Here is a 19,055-nt window from a genome sequence, read left to right as displayed (position 1 = left end):
TTCCTCCTGATGTGCCCCACCTCCCTGCAGGCATGGCACCTCACACCGTCCGACGTCCAAAAGGCGCGGTAGGCGGTCCCCTCGTGGAGGACGACGAACGCCCCTTCAGTGTCCTCCTCCCGCGCCAGCTGGATAAACAGCTGGCGCCGGAAGGAGAAGACGTGGCGAAGGCTGGCCTCCCGGAAGCCAAGCGGGATGGGCGTGATCCCCGACCTCACCTCCCCAAGTTGTCGCAAATGGGGAAGGAGGAGCTCACCAGGAACATAGGGCGGGACGTTGGAAATAATGATCCTCTGCGCGGTGGCCTCGAGAGGATCCACCGGCAGGAAGGTCCCGCCCACGGTGAGCCCCTTGGCGACAGCCAGGGACACCGCCCGCTCCGACCCCAGGAAGAACACAGCCTTCCCATACATTTTCGAGGCCGCGACGATGGCTGAGGGGCCGACAACCCCAGCCATGGCCTTGACGCAGGCCTCGATGGTCATAGTGGGGTGAGTGTAGCTCTTCACCCCAAGCTTTTTCGTTATTAATCGAAAAGGTGACGGGGCAGCAGGAACAGCGGGAGCAGCTGTGGCTGTGGCTACCACTCTCGCATAGGTCCCGGCTGGCCCCGCCACCGGCGAAGATGCAGTCGCCATTCTGGGGTGCTTTTTTTAAGGGCTACACTCACCCCAAGTCACAGGCCTGAAGGTGTTAATGGCCTCGGTGTATATATATATATATTTTTTTTTTGTCCTCTATTGAGCAGAGGGAGCTGATTAAAATGAGGACACACCTCTCTCCTTATTGATTTAAATTGGGAGAGGAGCCCTCGCCCCTCTGCTCAATTGGCAATTAATAAAATAGATGAAACTAAGGTGCCTTAGAAAGACAGGCAGAGAGAGACAAAGAGAGAGAGAGAGGAGGGGGGGTGGGAAGGAGGGAGGCCGCAAAGGGCAGTGTTGCCACTCAGGATGGTGGGTGGGTGTAGGCAGGGTTGCACTCTCCGATGGAAAATGTCTTTGGTGATGGTGGTCTTCTGGCAGGGGGAGAAGACGTCTTCACCTGGAAAAGCTGGAGAAGTCCAGGCTTAGTCCTGCAACAGGTCTTAACGATGTAATTAAATTAAATTAAGGACTTCACCTTGGGCAGCTCCAAGCTCTCCCAGGGCAGGCAATAGAAGGGATGCTAATTAGTGGTGTGTGTGGCCTAGCTTTTAACAAGAGCACACACACACACACACACTACACCCCTTGATGATCCGGCCTTGCTTCTTCTTTTCTCCCCCCACCTAAAATACAAAGTCTTGGGAGAGTGCCCCAAATAACACCCACCTGTAGATGTTCCGGATGAAGTTTTCTTCCCTCCTTTCAAGCAGTTGGTTTCTCTCCCCTCTCTCCCTCTCCTGAAGTGGAGGCCAAATTGGGGAGGCAGTGATAGAAAGGCCTCTCCCCTGGTTGATGTTGATGTAGGCCTCCTTTCTCCTTCTCCTCCTCTGTCCTCTCTCTCCAGGCACCTCAGTTGATGTAATGATGGTGGAGTTGGTGGTGGTGGTCCAACGTTCTCCTCCTCTTCCTGGTCAGGGGACCACCACTTTAATCCACTCTCCAAAGTCTGGCTGCTCCCTCTGCTCGTGCTTGCAGCTGAACAGAGGGTAACTTAAGACTGAAGTACAGGAGCCTGCTATGGCTTTATATACAGGGGTGGTCACTGCCGGTACTGCAGTATATAATCAGTTCTTCTCTTAAAGGTACATACACAACAGTCTGAACTATTATGCAGTTTTCACAAAACAATTAAGGATTTTGTGTCATTCATATGACATTTGATCCTTTAACAGAAAACAGAAAATTATATAGAAGCTATGCATTCTATGATAAACAGTCCTAACCATGCACAAGGGCGAACTTCCAGGAATGGTATTTCCTTGTTGCACTGTGGAAAGGCGATATACTTCTTTTACAATCCAAAATTTATAATGTAAATGTCATTATAGGCTGCATGGAGTGCAATGACCACTACATCCCTTAAACTTGAATTTCATAAGACATTTCCCACAATCCTTTTATGGGATTGCTTATAAAACCCAACCATACCCATAACTAGCAACAACTCCAGAAGTTGCAAAATATTTCTTGTTCATAAAGTGTAGAAACATTGGTATAACAGCTAAGTCCTTAAGATCTACAATCAGCAAGTGAGTTTTACTGGCTAATCTGGCACTTACCATAAATTTAGATTTTACAAACATTGTATTAACTGTGTGAGAAACTAAAACATGATTGAGGGCTATGCACACTCTAATGCACACATACCTTTTTAAGTTATCAACACCTTCACGGTCCTAACTGCATATATTACTACCAACAGCCATTAATGGCAAGGTGCCTCCACTCAGGAAAGATTCCTGCTGCTATAGGAGTTTCTTTAACAGTGCAGAATTTTTTATTTTTTGAGAGTCATTGGTTCTTCCCACAGACTCCTTTTAAGTGCATACATAAAGATAAATTAATTTCACACAATAGGTGATATGTTATGCTTATTATATTATCATAGATTTCACCAGCTCCTACCTCAACTCAATTATATTAAACCATGTCTAAGTAGGGAGTTTGAATCAAACAAGCTGCCTGTTAGACATACATTCTGTGGCGGATTCACATGTGGGGAATTACAGCCTGAGTTCCTGGCTAATGACTCCAGTGCCAAATCTACAAACTCCAATATAATCAAGTTCATCAAACTATAAAATTGGTGATAGAGTTTATGTTTGAGTAATGCAGGTTTTATTGTTTAGACTTTATAGGAGGAAACAACAGTATAGTCCTGATTACTTGGCACTTGTATCCAACACAACATTAACAACTACGCATGGCATTCTATAAAGTCTTTTGAAGGACAACAATATAATGGAAGAACGGCAGCCATCAAAAAGTCACTCAGCTGTGCTGTAGAATTGAGATAGCCGATTCTCCTCAGCCTTACGCCCTATGTGCACCTGGTTGTGGGACAACATGCAGTGTACCCCATTATCATTGAATGTGCACTCCCACGGACATCACAGGCAGCGTGGGAGTGGGGCTTTAGCGTTTGGGTTCAGTGAAAGCATGATAATGACATGGGAGCACTATTTTGAGGCCTCTCCTGTTTGTTTCCAAGGTCCACATTGGGTCAATCTCAAACGACTTCAATGCCCAATATAACTAGGCATCCAGGGTGCAAATTATTTAGAATGCATTTGTTTTTGCTATGTCACCATTACTGCCATAAATGTGCTCCCCTATCTGAGCTGCAGGAAGGAGAAGGGGATCCTCAATGGGATACTAGACAGATCAGGCTGCACAAGAGGTTATCTGTGCTCACCTGCCAGTATCAGCACACCCACTTCTGCATACAGAGTTGACCAGACCTTGTTTTGGCAGATAATTCATGCAGGCGGAGGTTCCAATTCTCAGCGTAAGTTGTGACACCAATCCCGATGGCACAGTTACATGAAGGTTTGGCTAAACTGTTATGCTGGATAGTTCTTCAGAAGCATCCCAAACACAGCATATTAGAAGACATCCCAGGCTCATCATTAGCCAGCATAGCCTGATTGGCCACACCCACCAAGATACCACCAACCACGTTTGCAGACATTGTCATGCCTACCTGGGATTGGCTGTGGGAAAATGTCGTCGCAAGATCTGTGTCAACTAAGCCAGATGCAGAACTGTGCCATCTGCTGTAAGGACACATGCTGCTACCATGCACCATAGAGCTGGCACAATCAGTGACTGGTTAGCTGTGGCCTCAAGCCTACAAATGAGGCTTCTTTTGTCTTCATTTTTGTCCATAACTTCTTAATACCCTACCTTTTCAGCCCTGACGATGGTGGCTGCTGATGAATTGAGATGTCCTTTGAACTTTTCTAAAGGTTTTCAGAATTTTTAGCCAGAATTTCAACTCCCGGAGGGAGTGGTGCAGACAGAAGTCAAGGCAGATGGAAGACACTCCAGTCCTCCGCTGCATGAGACCCAGGAGATTTTAGCTCCTGGGCCTCATCTGCATTTCCCACATCAGTCTCCCACCCAGACCTGGCAGAAAACGTTAGTTGATTGGTGGCTGGGAACATTATTTCAGGCGGAAGGAGGCCACCACTCGGAACCTGAAAGTCAGGTAAGTGTTTGGGTGGGCGGTGTGCAAAGGGCCTAGTGGTCGGGGAAAGGGAAGCCCGCAGCAGCGAAGGCTAAAGATTTCACCTGCTTCTCCTGGCCCACAAGGAAACAAAAAAAATTATATTTACTCACTTTTCTGGCCTTACTCCTGTTTGTCACCAAGTTGGCCTGACGGGGAAGCCAGAATGGATTCTCTGCGCCGGCCTCAGGGTAAAATTGCAGTCAGGGTCCGATGATGTCATTGGGGCCTGATCACGTCATCGGGGCCCGATCTGCATATTTAAAGTAGGACTCCGCTGCCTTCTGGCAGGTGTCCTGCTCCGCCTATTCAAAAGAGGTTAAAATCCCAACCTGTGGGAAAGTAGTGGGGTTGCAGCAGGTAAGTCTCTGCGGCCATTTTAACTGCCATTTCAGGCGATAAACTGGTGCTGAATGACTTAATATGGCTTGCAGCGTGCGCACTCTCATTCCACGACAGGTCTGCGCCACACGCCATGTTGGTTAAGGTGTCTGTCTGAAATAGGCATTAGGCCTAACACCTATTTCATGCCCCTTTCCAATATTGGATGGCGACTGACTGCAGCAAGTGCCGTACATGCTGCGCTCCATTTTCTTAGGTAAACAGGAGCCAAACAGACTGCTAGAAACTGCCACCAAAAAGTAATTTTTTTAACTTATCTTAATGTGGAGCTAGAAGGAGCAAGAGTACTCATCCTGGCTCCACATTAAAATTGCTGGCCGCTGTCGACCACCACTTGCCCCCAACCCCCCATTTCGATCTCCTGCCCCTCCCACCAGCCTGGTGAGTCTAGTGCAGGCATCACCGCCACCTGATCATCATCTTCTTTGTGACAACGCACTGTTTCTTGGGTTCCTCTTGCTCATCAAGTTCGACGTGGCTGTTTGTGTTTGCTGCTGGGTTCGCGCTCGAAGTTGGGTGCAAAAGAATTTCTAGGCCGAGAGCCATGTCGGGGAGGGGCAGGTGATTTGCTGCTGTATATTTTCACCATATTTATTATGTTCCTTTCAGTTCTCTCATGCTGTCTTTCTTTCTTACCACTCTTTCCCTTATAGAAGTAGTTTTCATTTCAAATTTCCAACATACTTTAGTGAAGTATTGTTTTTATATACACTTGTCCATATAGGTATCTAAATACCTCACGGATAGGATCCACTAATGATGAGAAGACTTCTTTAGGTAGATTTTCAATTTGTCGCCTTGGCGTAAAACTAGCATTGGTTACATTGATTCCAATGGAAATCAAAATCGGGTGATTTTGAAAATGGGCAGCCGATGCACAACCTATTTTTTACGCCTGGGTGGCAAGTGGAAAATCTACCCCTTTATGTCTAGATTGTCTGAGGATCTGGTGATCTAGAATGGAAATAGAATTATTCCTCTGCTGCCCCGTAGGAATGCAGAAATGAGAAAAGGTCATTCAGCCTATCCGCTTACCCGTCACTTTCCTCTGATCCCCCTTCTCCCAATCTCACCCCCTGCCGTGTTTTCACTATCCCCTCTGACCTTCCCCTCTCTGACCCCGAACAATCAGTCCTCAGCAAAGGCCTGAGCTTCATCCCCTTACGCCCCCCACCTCAATGAATTTCGAGCTCGGCACGATGCTGAGCTCTTTTTCCGCCGCCTTCGTCTCCGTGCCCACTTCTTTGGCCAGGAGTCTTCCACCCGCACGGCTGACCCTTTCTCCCGTTTTCAGAATTCTCGTTCTACCTGGATCCCTCCCTCTGTCCTCTTACCCTCTCTAGATCTTTTCATTGCTAACTGCCGCCGTGACATTGGCCGTCTCCATTTTTCTGCTCCCCTCACTCACTCCAACCTACCTCCCTCTGAACTTGCAGCACTCCATTCTCTTATATCCAACCCTGACATTGTCATTAAACCTGCTGACAAGGGTGGTGCTGTTGTTGTTTGGTGAACCGACCTCTACCTAGCGGAATGCCAACTCTCGGACACCTCCTCCTACCTCCACCTGGACCATGACCCCACTACCGAACATCAAACCACCGTTTCCAAGACTGTCACTGACCTCATCTCCTCTGGAGATCTTCCCCCCACGGCCGCCAACCTCATAGTTCCCCAACCCCGCACAGCCCGCTTCTACCTCCTTCCCAAGATCCACATACAGGACTGCCCTGGTAGACCCATAGTTTCAGCCTGTTCTTGTCCCACGGAACTTATCTCTTCCTATCTCAACTCTATCTTTTCTCCCCTTGTCCAGTCTCTTCCCACCTACATCCGCGACTCTTCTGACGCCCTCCGCCACTTTAACAGTTTCCTGGCCCCAACCGCCTCCTTTTCACCATGGACGTACAATCCCTCTACACCTCCATCCCCCACCAGGATGGCCTGAGGGTGCGCCGCTTTTTCCTTGAACAGAGGCCCAACCAGTCCCCATCCACCACCACCCTCCTCCGCCTGGCTGAACTTGTTCTCACATTGAACAACTTCTCCTTTGACTCCACTCATTTCCTCCAAATTAAAGGTGTTGCTATGGGTATCCGCATGGGTCCTAGCTATGCCTGTCTTTTCGTGGGATATGTGGAACACTCTCTGTTCCAGTCCTACTCGGGTTCCCTCCCTCACCTCTTTTTCCGGTACATTGATGACTGTATCGGTGCTGTTTCCTGCTCTCACCCTGAACGAGACAATTTCATTCACTTTGCCACCAATTTCCACCCTTCCCTCACCTTCACATGGTCCATCTCCGACTCTTCCCTTCCCTTCCTCGACTTCTCCGTCTCCATCTTTGGGGATAGGTTATTGATCAACATTCACTACAAGCCCACTGACTCCCACAGTTACCTGGACTACATTACCGCCTCCTGTAAGGACTCTATTCCATTCTCTCAGTTTCTCTGTCTCCGGCGCATCTGCTCCGACGATGCCACCTTCCACACCAGTGCTTCCGACATGTCTTCCTTTTTCCTCAACCGAGGATTTCCCTCTACCATGGTTGACACGGCCCTCGACCGTGTCCGTTCTATCTCCCGCACTTCTGCCCTCACCCCTGCCCCTCCCTCCTGGAACCACGATAGAGTTCCCCTTGTCCTCACCTTTCACCCCACCAGCCTCCACATTCAACGGATCATCCCCCGCCATTTCTGCCACCTCCAATGTGATCCCACCACCAAACGCATCTTCCCCTCCCCTCCCCTTTCAGCATTCCGTAGGGACCGCTCCCTCCGAGACACCCTAGTCCACTCCTCTATCACCCCCAGCACCCCTTCCCCTTCACCCGGCACCTTCCCGTGCAAGCGCAGGAGATGCAACACCTGCCCTTATACCTCCCCCCTTCCCACTGTCCAGGGCCCCAAACACCCCTTCCAGGTGAAACAGCAATTTACTTGTACTTCTTGCAATCTTGTATACTGTATTCGCTGCTCATGATGTGGTCTCCTCTACATTGGGGAGACCAAACACCGATTGGGTGACCGCTTTGTGGAACACCTCCGTTCAGTCCGTAAGGGTGACCCCGAGCTTCCGGTCACCTGTCATTTCAATTCACCGCTCCATTCCCACTCAGACCTCACCGTCCTTGGCCTCTTACACTGTTCCATGGAAGCTCAACGTAAGCTCGAGGAACAGCACCTCATCTTCAGATTAAGCACTTTACAGCCTTCCGGACTCAACATCGGGTTCAACAATTTCAGATCACAACCTCGGCCCCTATCATATTTTTATATATTTTTTATCCACACTTTTGGTTTGTGCCTTTTCCCTTTTTTTCTCTCCCACACGGCAGCTGTTTTTCATTCTGCCAGCGTATTTCACACTTCATCTAGAGCCATCCTTTGTTTCTTTACCTGTCCTATTACCATCTTGTCTCGCCTTGAATATCTCTTAATGTCTCTTCACCCTCCACAGACCTTCCCTTTTGTTCTTTCATCCCCTCCCCCATTTCCCAGCCCCCAAACTTGCTTTTTAATCTGTTTCATTTCCTGCTTTTTTCTCAGTTCTGACGAAGGGTCTTCGACCTGAAACGTTGACTCTGTTTCTCTCTACGGATGTTGCCTGGCCTGCTGAGTTTTTCCAGCGTTTTCTGTTGTTATCTGCTTACTCTGCTGTTTAAGTCCTTTCTTAGCAACCAATCATTTTTCTGCCCAAGTCCAGATCGCTCTAATCATTGCTGAAGGAAGAACTGATCCAATTTCCTATAGAATGGCTCAACTGACTCGATAATCACTGTATTTATACAAATAACTAGTTCAGCCATGATCTAACTGAATGGCAGAACAGGCTTGAGGGGCTGAATGGCTCAATCCTGTTTCTATGTTCCTAACCACTTTTGTGTTGATATGAAGTGGTTTCTGATATAAATTGATGTAAAAGTGATAACACAACTCAAGAATAAGATCCCAATCTGAGCACACTCAAGCCAAGAAGAATGAAACTCTCTCTAGTAGGCAGTCTCACACCATTTGGGCTTTGCCCCTCGGTACAGTATAACTCCAGCCTGGTGCAAAGCCATATTTAAAAACTGAACCACCTGGGCACTCTTTAATCTTGGTATGGAAGCTTCTTCATGTTATGAGAGAAGTGATGCTCCAGACTGTACTCTCATGACATTAAAAATCAGTCATCTGGGAAGTGAAGCTGTGCTTATCTGTTGAAGCATTTAGTGCTCCTTTGTTGTTCAGCTTGGTATAAACCAGGGTTGGCTGTGCAGCTTGGGTCTACTGGCTGTGCATCAAACTACACAGTTACAGGTCTGAGACTATGTATAATGACAACCCAAGTAGCAGCCTATTCCATAAGTCAATTACTTTACCCATGAGGATACCAGGGTCTGGATCCAAGTGTGCCTTTGTGCAGACCAATATTCCATCTAATTTTTTTTTTGGGTGCACGGCCCTTTTAACAGGCTGCACGGCTATGCAGAAAGCCGAGCAGAGCAGTGGGATAGCTTTGGATTGCTCTAGTAAAGAGCCAACATAAACATCACGGACTAAATAGCCCCCTCCTGTGCAATACTCTTCTATGGTTTATCTGAATGAACAAGCCAGTTTGCTGGTAGTTTCACTATGTACCAGATTCCTTCTGATGTCTCCGGGATCTTTCTTTTGTCCTCTCTCCACCTCGGTAGGATGCCAAGTTTCACACCTTCTAGCTTCAGTGCACTCAGCTCGGGACCTGATTCCCCAATTGCAGTGCTGCTTCCACATCAATGTACATGAGAAATCACTTTGCACCAATAGAAAAGTGGTCATTTAATTGCTGTAAATATTGATTCAGTTGAGCCATTCAAAGGGAAATTTGATCAATTCCTGATTCAGCACAGATCCTGCTTTGGTTGATTCCTGTCTAAGAGCTGTCCATTTAATCCATGTCTACAGCTTTTCTCACTTGTGTGGATTACTGGCAGTTTCCTCCACGGTTGAGGGAGAGGAAAGAGGCATTCAGGTGTGGTTTGTTTGCTGTTCCCCTCCCCAGTGACGATTATCCACCTTTTTATCATGGGTAATTTTATCTCTTGTTTCTCATTTCACACCATCCCACCTCTTTCTGGCCTCTTGCGCATCCCCAATTGTATTTGCTCCACCATTGGTGGCTGTGCCTTCAGCTGCCTAGGCACTAAACTCTGGAATTCCCTCCCTAAACCTCTCTCCTCCTTTAAAATGCTCCTTATAACCTACCTCTTTGACCAAGGTTATGGTCATCTGTCCTAATATCTCATGTGGCTCTATGTCAAATTTTGTTTGATAACGCTCCTGTGAAATGCCTTCAGATGTTTTACTATGTTAAAGGAGCTATATTTGCATTTTCCTCACATTTTTTAACCATTATTTCTCCAATGTTCAAGTTTCCCATTACGCCCACTATTCCCCAGCCAAAATTTCAACCAAATAATAATTTCCCTGGCCCCTGCCTATGACAATCTGTGACTAGCTGCTGAGAGAAGCACAAAAGTGACATGGGGTGCTCTTGCTCACTCATTGATTTTCCCTTCCTCCCTGTGCTGAAGTGTTCAGCCTATGCGAAGCACATCTCTTGACAACCTTGCCAGAATCTGAAACTGTGGGGAAGTGGAAATGCAAACTTATATCCTTCCATTCTCTTCATTTGATACTTTGGGTATACAATGCTTCTGTATCACAGACTGCCTCATCTTGCCCACTGTTTTCAAATAAAGAGATTTGCATTCAAAGTTCTGGTGCCAGAGAGGGCGGAAAGTTGAATTTATGCTTGGAATTTTGGGGCAGAACAAAGTTACACTCTCCTTTAAATTCCAGTAATGGGTGGGGGGGGGGGGAGCGACTAGAAGTAGATCTTCTGCCTGCCCCCATATTAATGGAATATGTCTGGGGAGTTCCTGGGCTCCTCCAAAAATGCAGCCCTTTATGCCCTCAGTGGAATTACAACAGCTGAGAATCAGTTTGAATCTTGCTGAGAGCCTTTCGAGGTCCTAAACTTTTACGAGGGAAAGGTAATCGATTCTGGAGGGAATCATATTCCTTCCTGAAAAGGCCTGCTTGATCAATTGGGAATAGAAAATTTGAAGAGGAGAATTTTCTTCATGGCCACCTTGTGGAGTGAAACAGCACAGTTCTGCTGCTCCGGCTGGCAATTTGGCCGATACCGTTGATGTGTCCTCACACGTACAATGTGCCCACCTCGGCAATACAAATGACTGTTTCCAGGATTTGGGATGGGATCTCCAACTTGAGGCACTTGTGCCAGTGGAGCAGATGCCCAGGAATTTCAGGGTTATTGTGTTTAATTAGTGAATTATTTCTGTCCATAGAAAGAAAGGATTTGGAGAAAGAGAGAACTTGAATTTATTTTTGCTTTTCATGTCCTCAAGATGTTCCAAAACGTTTAACAGCCAACAAATTACTTTTTGAAGTATAGTCACTGTTGTTATGTAGCCAAATGCAGCAATCAATTTGCACACAGCAACATTCTACAAATAGTTAATCAGACATATGACCAGTTAATCTGTTTTGGTTGTGTTGGTTGAAATATGAATGTTGGCCAGGGAGAACGCCCTCCTCTTTTTTGAATAGTGCCATGGCATCTTTTACATCCAATTATGCTTACAATAAGGAACTAAAAAGGTCTTAGCATTTTCAATATTTTGGATGATTGGTCATACGGATTAATGCAAATCCCTTGTTCTGCCAATTTACAGTTATATGCAATTGATGGAAAGTTGTATTCATTAACATGAACTGCACTGTGACAAAGCATAGAAGAGTATTTTGGTTGTTCTGCTACAGTGGCACACCATTATATTGTTTATATTGTTTCCCACATTACAACAGTGACTACACTCCAAAAGTACTTCATTGGTTGTAAAGCGCTATGAGACGTCCGGTGGTCGCGAAAGGCGCTATACAAATGCAAGTCTTTCTTTTTCTTTCTTTTTTCTTTGTGACATTGTAGTGAAACAGCAACAAGCATTGACAATACACTTCACCACCAATGTTTTGCAAAAGTGGTCTGTTTTACATTATAATGTATTTGCTTACTTGCTTTTTTTTAATTTGTTCCTGGGATGTGGGCATCGCCGGAAAGGCCAGTATTTATTACCCATCCTTAATTGCCCTTGAGATGGTGGTGGTGAGCCACCTTCTTGAACCGCTGCAGTCCGCATGGTGAAGGTACTCCCATAGTGCTTTTAGGGAGGAAATTCCAGGATTTTGACCCAGCGACTATGAAGGATGGCGATATATTTCCAAGTCAGGATGGTGTGTGACTTGCAGGGGAACTTCGATGTGATGGTGTTACCATGCACCTGCTGCCCTTGTCCATCTAGGTGAAAGAGGTTGCGGGTTTGGGAGGTGCTGCCGAAGAAGCCTTGGGAGTTGCTGCAGAGCATCTTGTAGATGGGACACACTGCAGCCACGGTACGCAGGTGGTGGAGGGAATGAATGTTTAAGATGCTGGATGGGGCGCCAATCAGGCGGGCTGCTTTGTCCTGGATGGTGTCGAGCTTCTTGAGTGTTGTTGGAGCTGCACTCATCCAGGCAAGTGGAGAGTATTCCATCACACTCTTGACTTGTGCCTTGTAGATGGTGGAAAGGCTTTGGGGAGTCAGGAGGTGAGACACTCGCCGCAGAATACCCAACCTCTGACCTGCTTTTGTAGCCACAGTATTTATGTGACTGGTCCAGTTAAGTTTCTGGTCAATGGTGACCCCAAGGATGTTGATGTTGGGGGATTTGGTAATGATAATACCACTAAATGTCAAGGGGCAGTGGTTAGACGCTCTCTTGTTGGAGGTAGTCATTGCCTGGCACTTGTGTGGCGCGAATGTTACTTGCCACTTATCAGCCCAAGCCTGAATGTCATCCAGGTCTTGCTGCAGGAGGGCATAGACTGCTTCATTATCTGAGGAGTTATGAATGGAACTGAACACTGTGCAATCATCAGCGAACATCCCCACTTCTGACCTTATGATGGAGGGAAGGTCATTGATGAAGCAGCAGAAGATGATTGGGCCTCGGACACTGCCCTGAGGAACTCCTGCAGTGATGTCCTGGGGCTGAGATGATCGGCCTCCAACAGCCACAACCATCTTCCTTTGTGTTAGGTATGATTCCAGCCAGTTAAGAGTTTTTCCCTTGATTCCCATTGACATCAATTTTACTAGGGCTCCTTGATGCCACACTTGGTCAAATGCTGCCTTAATGTCAAGGGCAGTCACTCTCATCTCACATCTGGAATTCAGCTCTGTTGTCCATGTTTGGACCAAGGCTGTAGTGAGGTCTGGAGCCGAGTGGTCCTGGCAGAACCCAAACTGAGTATCAGTGAGCAGGTTATTGGCGAGTGCATGCTGCTTGATAGCACTGTCGACAACATCTTCCATTACTTTGCTGATGATTGAGAGTAGACTGATGGGGCGGTAATTGGCCAGATTGGATTTGTCCTGCTTTTTGTGGGCAGGACGTACCTGGGCAGTTTTCCACATTGTCGGGTAGATGCCAGTGTTGTAGCTGTACTGGAACATCTTGGCCAGAGGCGCAGCTACTTCTGGAGCACAAGTCTTCAGCACAACAGCCGGGATATTGTCGGGACCCATAGCCTTTGCTATGTCCAGTGAGCTCAGCTGTTTCTCAATATCACATGGAGTGAATTGAATTGGCTGAAGACTGGCTTCTGTGATGGTGGGGACCTCAGGAGGAGGCCAAGATGGATCATCCACTCAGCACTTCTGGCTGAAGATGGTTGCAAACACTTCAGCCTTTCTCTTTTGCACTCACGTGCTGGGCTCCGCCATCATTGAGGATGGGGATGTTCATGGAGCCTCCTCCTCCCGTTAGTTATGTAATGGTCAACCACCATTCACGACTGGATGTGGCTGGACTGCAGAGCTTTGATCTGATCCGCTGGTTGTGGGATCGCTTAGCTCTGTCTTTAGCATGCTGCTTCCGTTGTTTAGCATGCATGTAGTCCTGTGTTGCAGCTTCCCCAGGTTGGCACCTCATTTTTAGGTATGCCTGGTGCTGCTCCTGGAATGCTCTTCTACACTCCTCATTGAACCAGGGTTGGTCCCCTGGCTTGGTGGCAATGGTAGAGTGATGGATATGCCGAGCCATGAGGTTACAGATTGTGGTGGAATACAATTCTGCTGCTGCTGATGGCCCACAGCACGTCATGGATGCCCAGTTTTGAGCTGCTAGATCTGTTCTGAATCTATCCCATTTAGCACGGTGGCATTGCCACACAACAGAATGGCGGGTGTCCTCAGTGTCAAGATGGGACTTTGTCTCCACAAGGACTGTGCGGTGGTCAGTGCTACCAATACGGTCATGGACAGATGCATTTGCAACAGGTAGATTGGTGAGGACTAGGTCAGGTAGGTTTTTCCCTCGTGTTGGTTCTCATACCACCTGCTGCAGGCCCAGTTTGGCAGCTATGTCCTTCAGGACTTGGCCAGCTCGGTCAGTAGCTACCGAGCCACTCTTGGTGAAGGGCATTGAAGTCCCCCACCCAGAGTACATTCTCTGTCCTTGCTACTCTCAGTGCTTCTTCCAAGTGATGTTCAACATGGAGGAGTACTGATTCATCAGTAGGGTGGTAGGTGGTAATCAGCAGGAGATTTCTTTGCCCATGTTTGACCTGATGCCATGCGATTTCATGGGGTCTGGAGTCAATGCTGAGGACTCCCAGGGCTACTCCCTCCTGACTGTATACCACTGTGCCGCCACCCGTGGTGGGTCTGTTGTGCCGGTGGGACAGGACATACACAGGGATGGTGGTGGAGGAATCTGGGGCATTGGCTGAAAAGTATGATTCTGTGAGTATGACTATGTCAGGCTGTTGTTTGACTAGTCTGTGGGACAGCTCTCCCAATTTTGGCACAAGTCCCCAGATGCAGGGTCGACTGGGCTGGGTGTGCCATTGTTGTGTCCGTATCCAATGCTGGGTAGTCCATCTGGTTTTATTCTTATTATTGGCCCAGAAATTTGGGTTGGGGCTTCCCGTGGGTGCAAGCCCCCGATCTACACTTACCTTGCGCACCGGCCGTTGAGCTGTGGGCCCCCGTGGAATTGCAATCCTGGGCCTCCTCCAACTGCCGGCGTGCAGTTCTTGCGTATCCCGGGGCGCAGTTAGTTCGATGCGTCCCCTGGGATCACGTGGGCCATGGAGAGCCAATGGTAGCAGGGAATGCTTCATTCATAAGTTTGACAGGAAGACTATAAGCCCCAAAACATCACTAAATCTTCAAATAAATTTTTAAAATCACATTTTTAAAATAAACTATAAATTACATGAAATAACTATTTTAAACAATTTAAATTTTTGAAAAAAATAATTTTATTTTCTAATGGGGCTAAAAATAAACTTACCTTTCTTTAAAGTATTTAAAAATAATAAACCTGTGGAAAAAATGTTTTAATTTTAATTAATTCACCACTTACCTTGTAAAAAGCAGGCCTTGTGACTACTTTTTATATGTGTAACTTCTGGAGACTTACCCTCCCGGGAAAACCTGCAAAAAAAAGTAAGTTCAATGTGCACGCACAGCCTCCCCCGCGCACGTCTTCGACCTGTGAACCCCTTCTCTCAGGAGAACGGAAGTGCCGGTTTCCCGCGCATGCAGGAAACTGGCACTTCCATTGGGCTTACGGGTGAGTACCCCGTGCATACTCACCCGTGGAGACCCAAATTTCTGGGCCAATGTTTCTTGTAGTGGTTTGTTACAACTGAGTGGCTTGCTAGGCCATTTCAGAGGGCAGTTAAGAGTCAACCACATTGCTGTGGGTCTGGAGTCACATATAGGCCAGACTAAGTAAGGACGGCAGATTTCCTTCCCTAAAAGACATTAGTGAACCAGATGGGTTTTTCATGGTCACCATTACTGATACTGGCTTTTTATTCCAGATTTATTTAATGAACTGAATTTAAATTCCACAGCTGCCGTGGTGGGATTTGAATGAACATATCCAGATTATTAATCCAGGCCTCTGGATTACAAGTCAAGTAACATAACCACTATGCTTCCGTTCCTCACACTTGTTGAAACACAAATCTAGAAAAATAAGAAAGCATTGCTCAAACCTGGTGAGCTGGTCTCTCCTATTGAGAAGTTATTTATTTATTAAACAATTATTTAACAACGAGCATATAAATTCCGAGAATTTGATCTAGAAAAGAAAAACTGGTTGCAATAATTTTGTAGCCTGTATTAATCAGTGTTTTTTTTCCTGTATCTACAGTTTATATAAATTTGAATCTAATCTCACAAGCTGACCCATAAAACAATACTAACCAAAATCAACTACATAGAACTTTTTAATGCATTTTTTCCACACAAAATACTAAAAATAGCAACGATAGCCAATGCCTTCAATAAATGGAACCTGCTATAGTTAATAGCATTTCACTTTGTGATCCATAGTATTTAACTGCTTTTTATCCTTTTGCTGTATGACTAGCCACAGGACTGACCTCCAGCTAGCTTTGGCAGTTGTTCTATCAACCTGGTAGATTTCCTTACAGAAAATAAATTAAAAAGGTGTGACCTTGCTGAGGGCTTTGAGTGAAAATGAGGTACATCTTGTCAGAAGCTGAAGAGACTATTTGAAACAAGGTTTGTTCAATTTGAAAGGATGCTGCTTCACTTAGATCAGAAGTTAAGATAAAGCAGCAGGATGAAAAGGGGCGAAACATTTTCACCAAGTGAAATTAAAAAACGACACTGAAAACCTGTTCAGCAACACACTGGTCTTTTTGTATATTTATCTGGGCCTCATCAGCCACACCTTGTCCCTGTGCTTCAAGCATTGCCCCCTGCTGAATACACAAAGGTTGTCATGTCAGGGAAATGATGAGGATTGCTCAAAGATATAAATCGTAGGACATATTTGCCAGACAAATACTACACCCCTTCCTCTCAGCAGGTCACCTGAGAGACAGTTAATCCACCCATATTTGACACACACAACAAAAAAGATGGACGTATCTCTTGATCTATGCAGCTGGACTATCAGTGATAGAACATACTAAAACTTTCTGGGGGTAGGTGTGATTGAAAAGGATTTATCTTGCTCAAATATTCTGCATGACTATTTCAAAACACCTTATTTTCATAACTTTTAAAAATGTAGCAAAACATTTAATTCATTTTAAAATTCAAATTATAATCAGTATATATCTTCTTTAAAGTAATAGATGCAATTATTTAATGTAATAGGTAGCATTAAGATCCTGCTGTGAGATTAGACAAAGGATACAAATCTGTTACAATAAATTGTCTCACTGAAGCATAACTAACAATACGGCATACAATAAATAACCACTTTATTACTGTGCTACATTGTTGAAATATTGTCAGTGTTTTAATGGTGATTGTTTTCTCTTTTCCTTAGAATTTTTGTAAGGATAAATATGTTAAAATCTTACCAAGTAGTGTACAATGGATAGTTCAAAATATAAAATGTAAATAAACATCATAGATTGTCTTCTTATTGACCATGAATGAGTGGAAATTTAGCCCAAATCATAGAAGGTTGTGACTTTAGTGTACAGTAGTTTTCAGCAAATTGATTACAAATTTTAAATCATTTCCATCGAATTGTTTCAGATTCCTTATATTCAGTACAAACAGTAAAAGGAATTGTTCATTACATTTATATAACAACCTTCAGCAGCTGCAGTATTGCCCTAGAATGGTGCCATCTATTCAGCTAAAGACTTACTATTTTCATTCAGTATTATGATATACTATCATTTTTATTAGCTTAATTTCATTGTAAAAAATAGCTCTTTTTCAAACTTTACTTTAGTTGCAACATCTCAAATAAAATGGTAAATCCAATCTATTTAGCACGTAACCGCAAACATGGATGGGGGGGGGGGGGGGGGATTTTAACTCCTGGGCCAGCCCACCTGGGAGCGGTTAGCGGGAGGCCCAGGCAATTTTACTGGCTGAACCTCACTGACATGCTGCTGGCCGAATTCCCAACTGGCTTCTGCTCCTCCTGGCCCCATTCAGGCCAATGGTTAAATGGCAGTCAGGTCTCAATGATGCCATTGGGACCCAATCTACATATTTAAAGAAGGACCCCACTGACGGGCGGGTGTCATTGGTGCCTGCAATTTAAAATTGCAGCTGGCGTGATTGGGGTGGGAGGCCAAAGGGTACATCACCTGCTCCATTTTAATTGCCCCCCCGCCCAATTTCCTCTGGGCAGAGGGAAATAAAATCCACCCCCCCCTTGGTGTCTGTGCGGGACCATTAACACAAACATTGTTTGAAAAATGCATTACAAACATTACTTAAACATTACTTAAACTATCTGGGTGGGACTGCACTGGCCTGGTTCCATTCTTATCTATCTAATCATAACCAGAGAATCACCTGCAACGGCTTCTTTTCCTGCTCCCGCATCGTTACCTCTGGTGTCCCCCAAGGATCTATTGTTGGCCCTCTCCTATTTCTCATCTACATGTTGCCCCTTGGCAACGTCATCCGAAAACACAGCGTCAGTTTCCACATGTACACTGATGACACCCAGCTCTACCTCATTACCTCTTCTTTCAACCCCCTCCACGGTGTCTAAATTGTCAGACTGCTTGTCAGACATACAGTTCTGGATGAACAAAAATTTTCTCCAATTAAATATTGGGAAGACCGAAGCCATTGTTTTCGGTCCCCGGCACAAACTCTGTTCCCTAGCCACTAACTCCATCCCTCTCCCTAACATCTGTCTGAGACTGAACCACACTGTTCGCAACCTTGGTGTCATATTTGACCCTGAAATGAGCTTCCTACCACATATCCGCAGCATAACTAAGACCGCCTACTTCCACCCCCGTAACATTGCCCGTCTCTGCCCTTGCCTCAGCTCATCCACTGCTGAAACCCTCATCCATGTCTTTGTTACCTCTAGACTTGACTATTCCAACGCACTCCTGGCTGGCCTCCCATGTTCTACCCTACGTAAACTTGAGGTCATCCAAAACTCTGCTGCCCATGTCCTAACTCGCACCAAGTCCCGTTCACCCATCACCTCTGTGCTCGCTGACCTACATTGGCTCCCGGTTAAGCACAGCCTCGATTTCAAAATTTTCATCCTTGTTTTCAAATCCCTCCATGGCCTCGCCCCTTCCTATCTCTGTAATCTCCTTCAGCCACCACCCCCCACCCCGAGATATCTGCACTCCTCTAATTCTGCCCTCTTGAGCATCCCTGATTATAATCGCTCAACCTTTGGTGGCCGTGCCTTCTGTTGCCTAGGCCCTAAGCCCTGGAATTCCCTGCTTAAACCAGTCTGCCTCTCTTTCCTCCTTTAAGACGCTCCTTAAAACCTACCTCTTTGACCAAGCTTTTGGTCACCTGCCCTAATTTAGCCTTGTGTGGATTTTGTCTTAAAATACTATTGTGCAGTGCCTTGGGACGTTTTACTGCGTTAAAGGCGCTTGTTAACACCTAGAGATGCTTGAGTCTGCAT

At 46.0% G+C, this 19,055-nt stretch overlaps 1 protein-coding gene across 11 annotated transcripts in view; it reads right to left on the bottom strand.

Annotated features, from left to right (window-relative positions):
• Nucleotides 1–19,055, bottom strand: part of LOC147116456 (retrovirus-related Pol polyprotein from transposon 17.6) — a 614,807-nt gene that overhangs the window by 316,848 nt on the left and 278,904 nt on the right. The gene's annotated exons all lie outside the window — the stretch shown is intronic.

This window comes from Somniosus microcephalus, chromosome 6, assembly GCF_052327205.1.
Source record: "Somniosus microcephalus isolate GS21.2 chromosome 6, FLI_Smic_1.0, whole genome shotgun sequence".
Lineage (NCBI taxonomy): Eukaryota > Metazoa > Chordata > Chondrichthyes > Squaliformes > Somniosidae > Somniosus > Somniosus microcephalus.
Note: the sequence above shows the minus strand (reverse complement) of the source record. Positions and strands in the feature narration are given on the sequence as shown.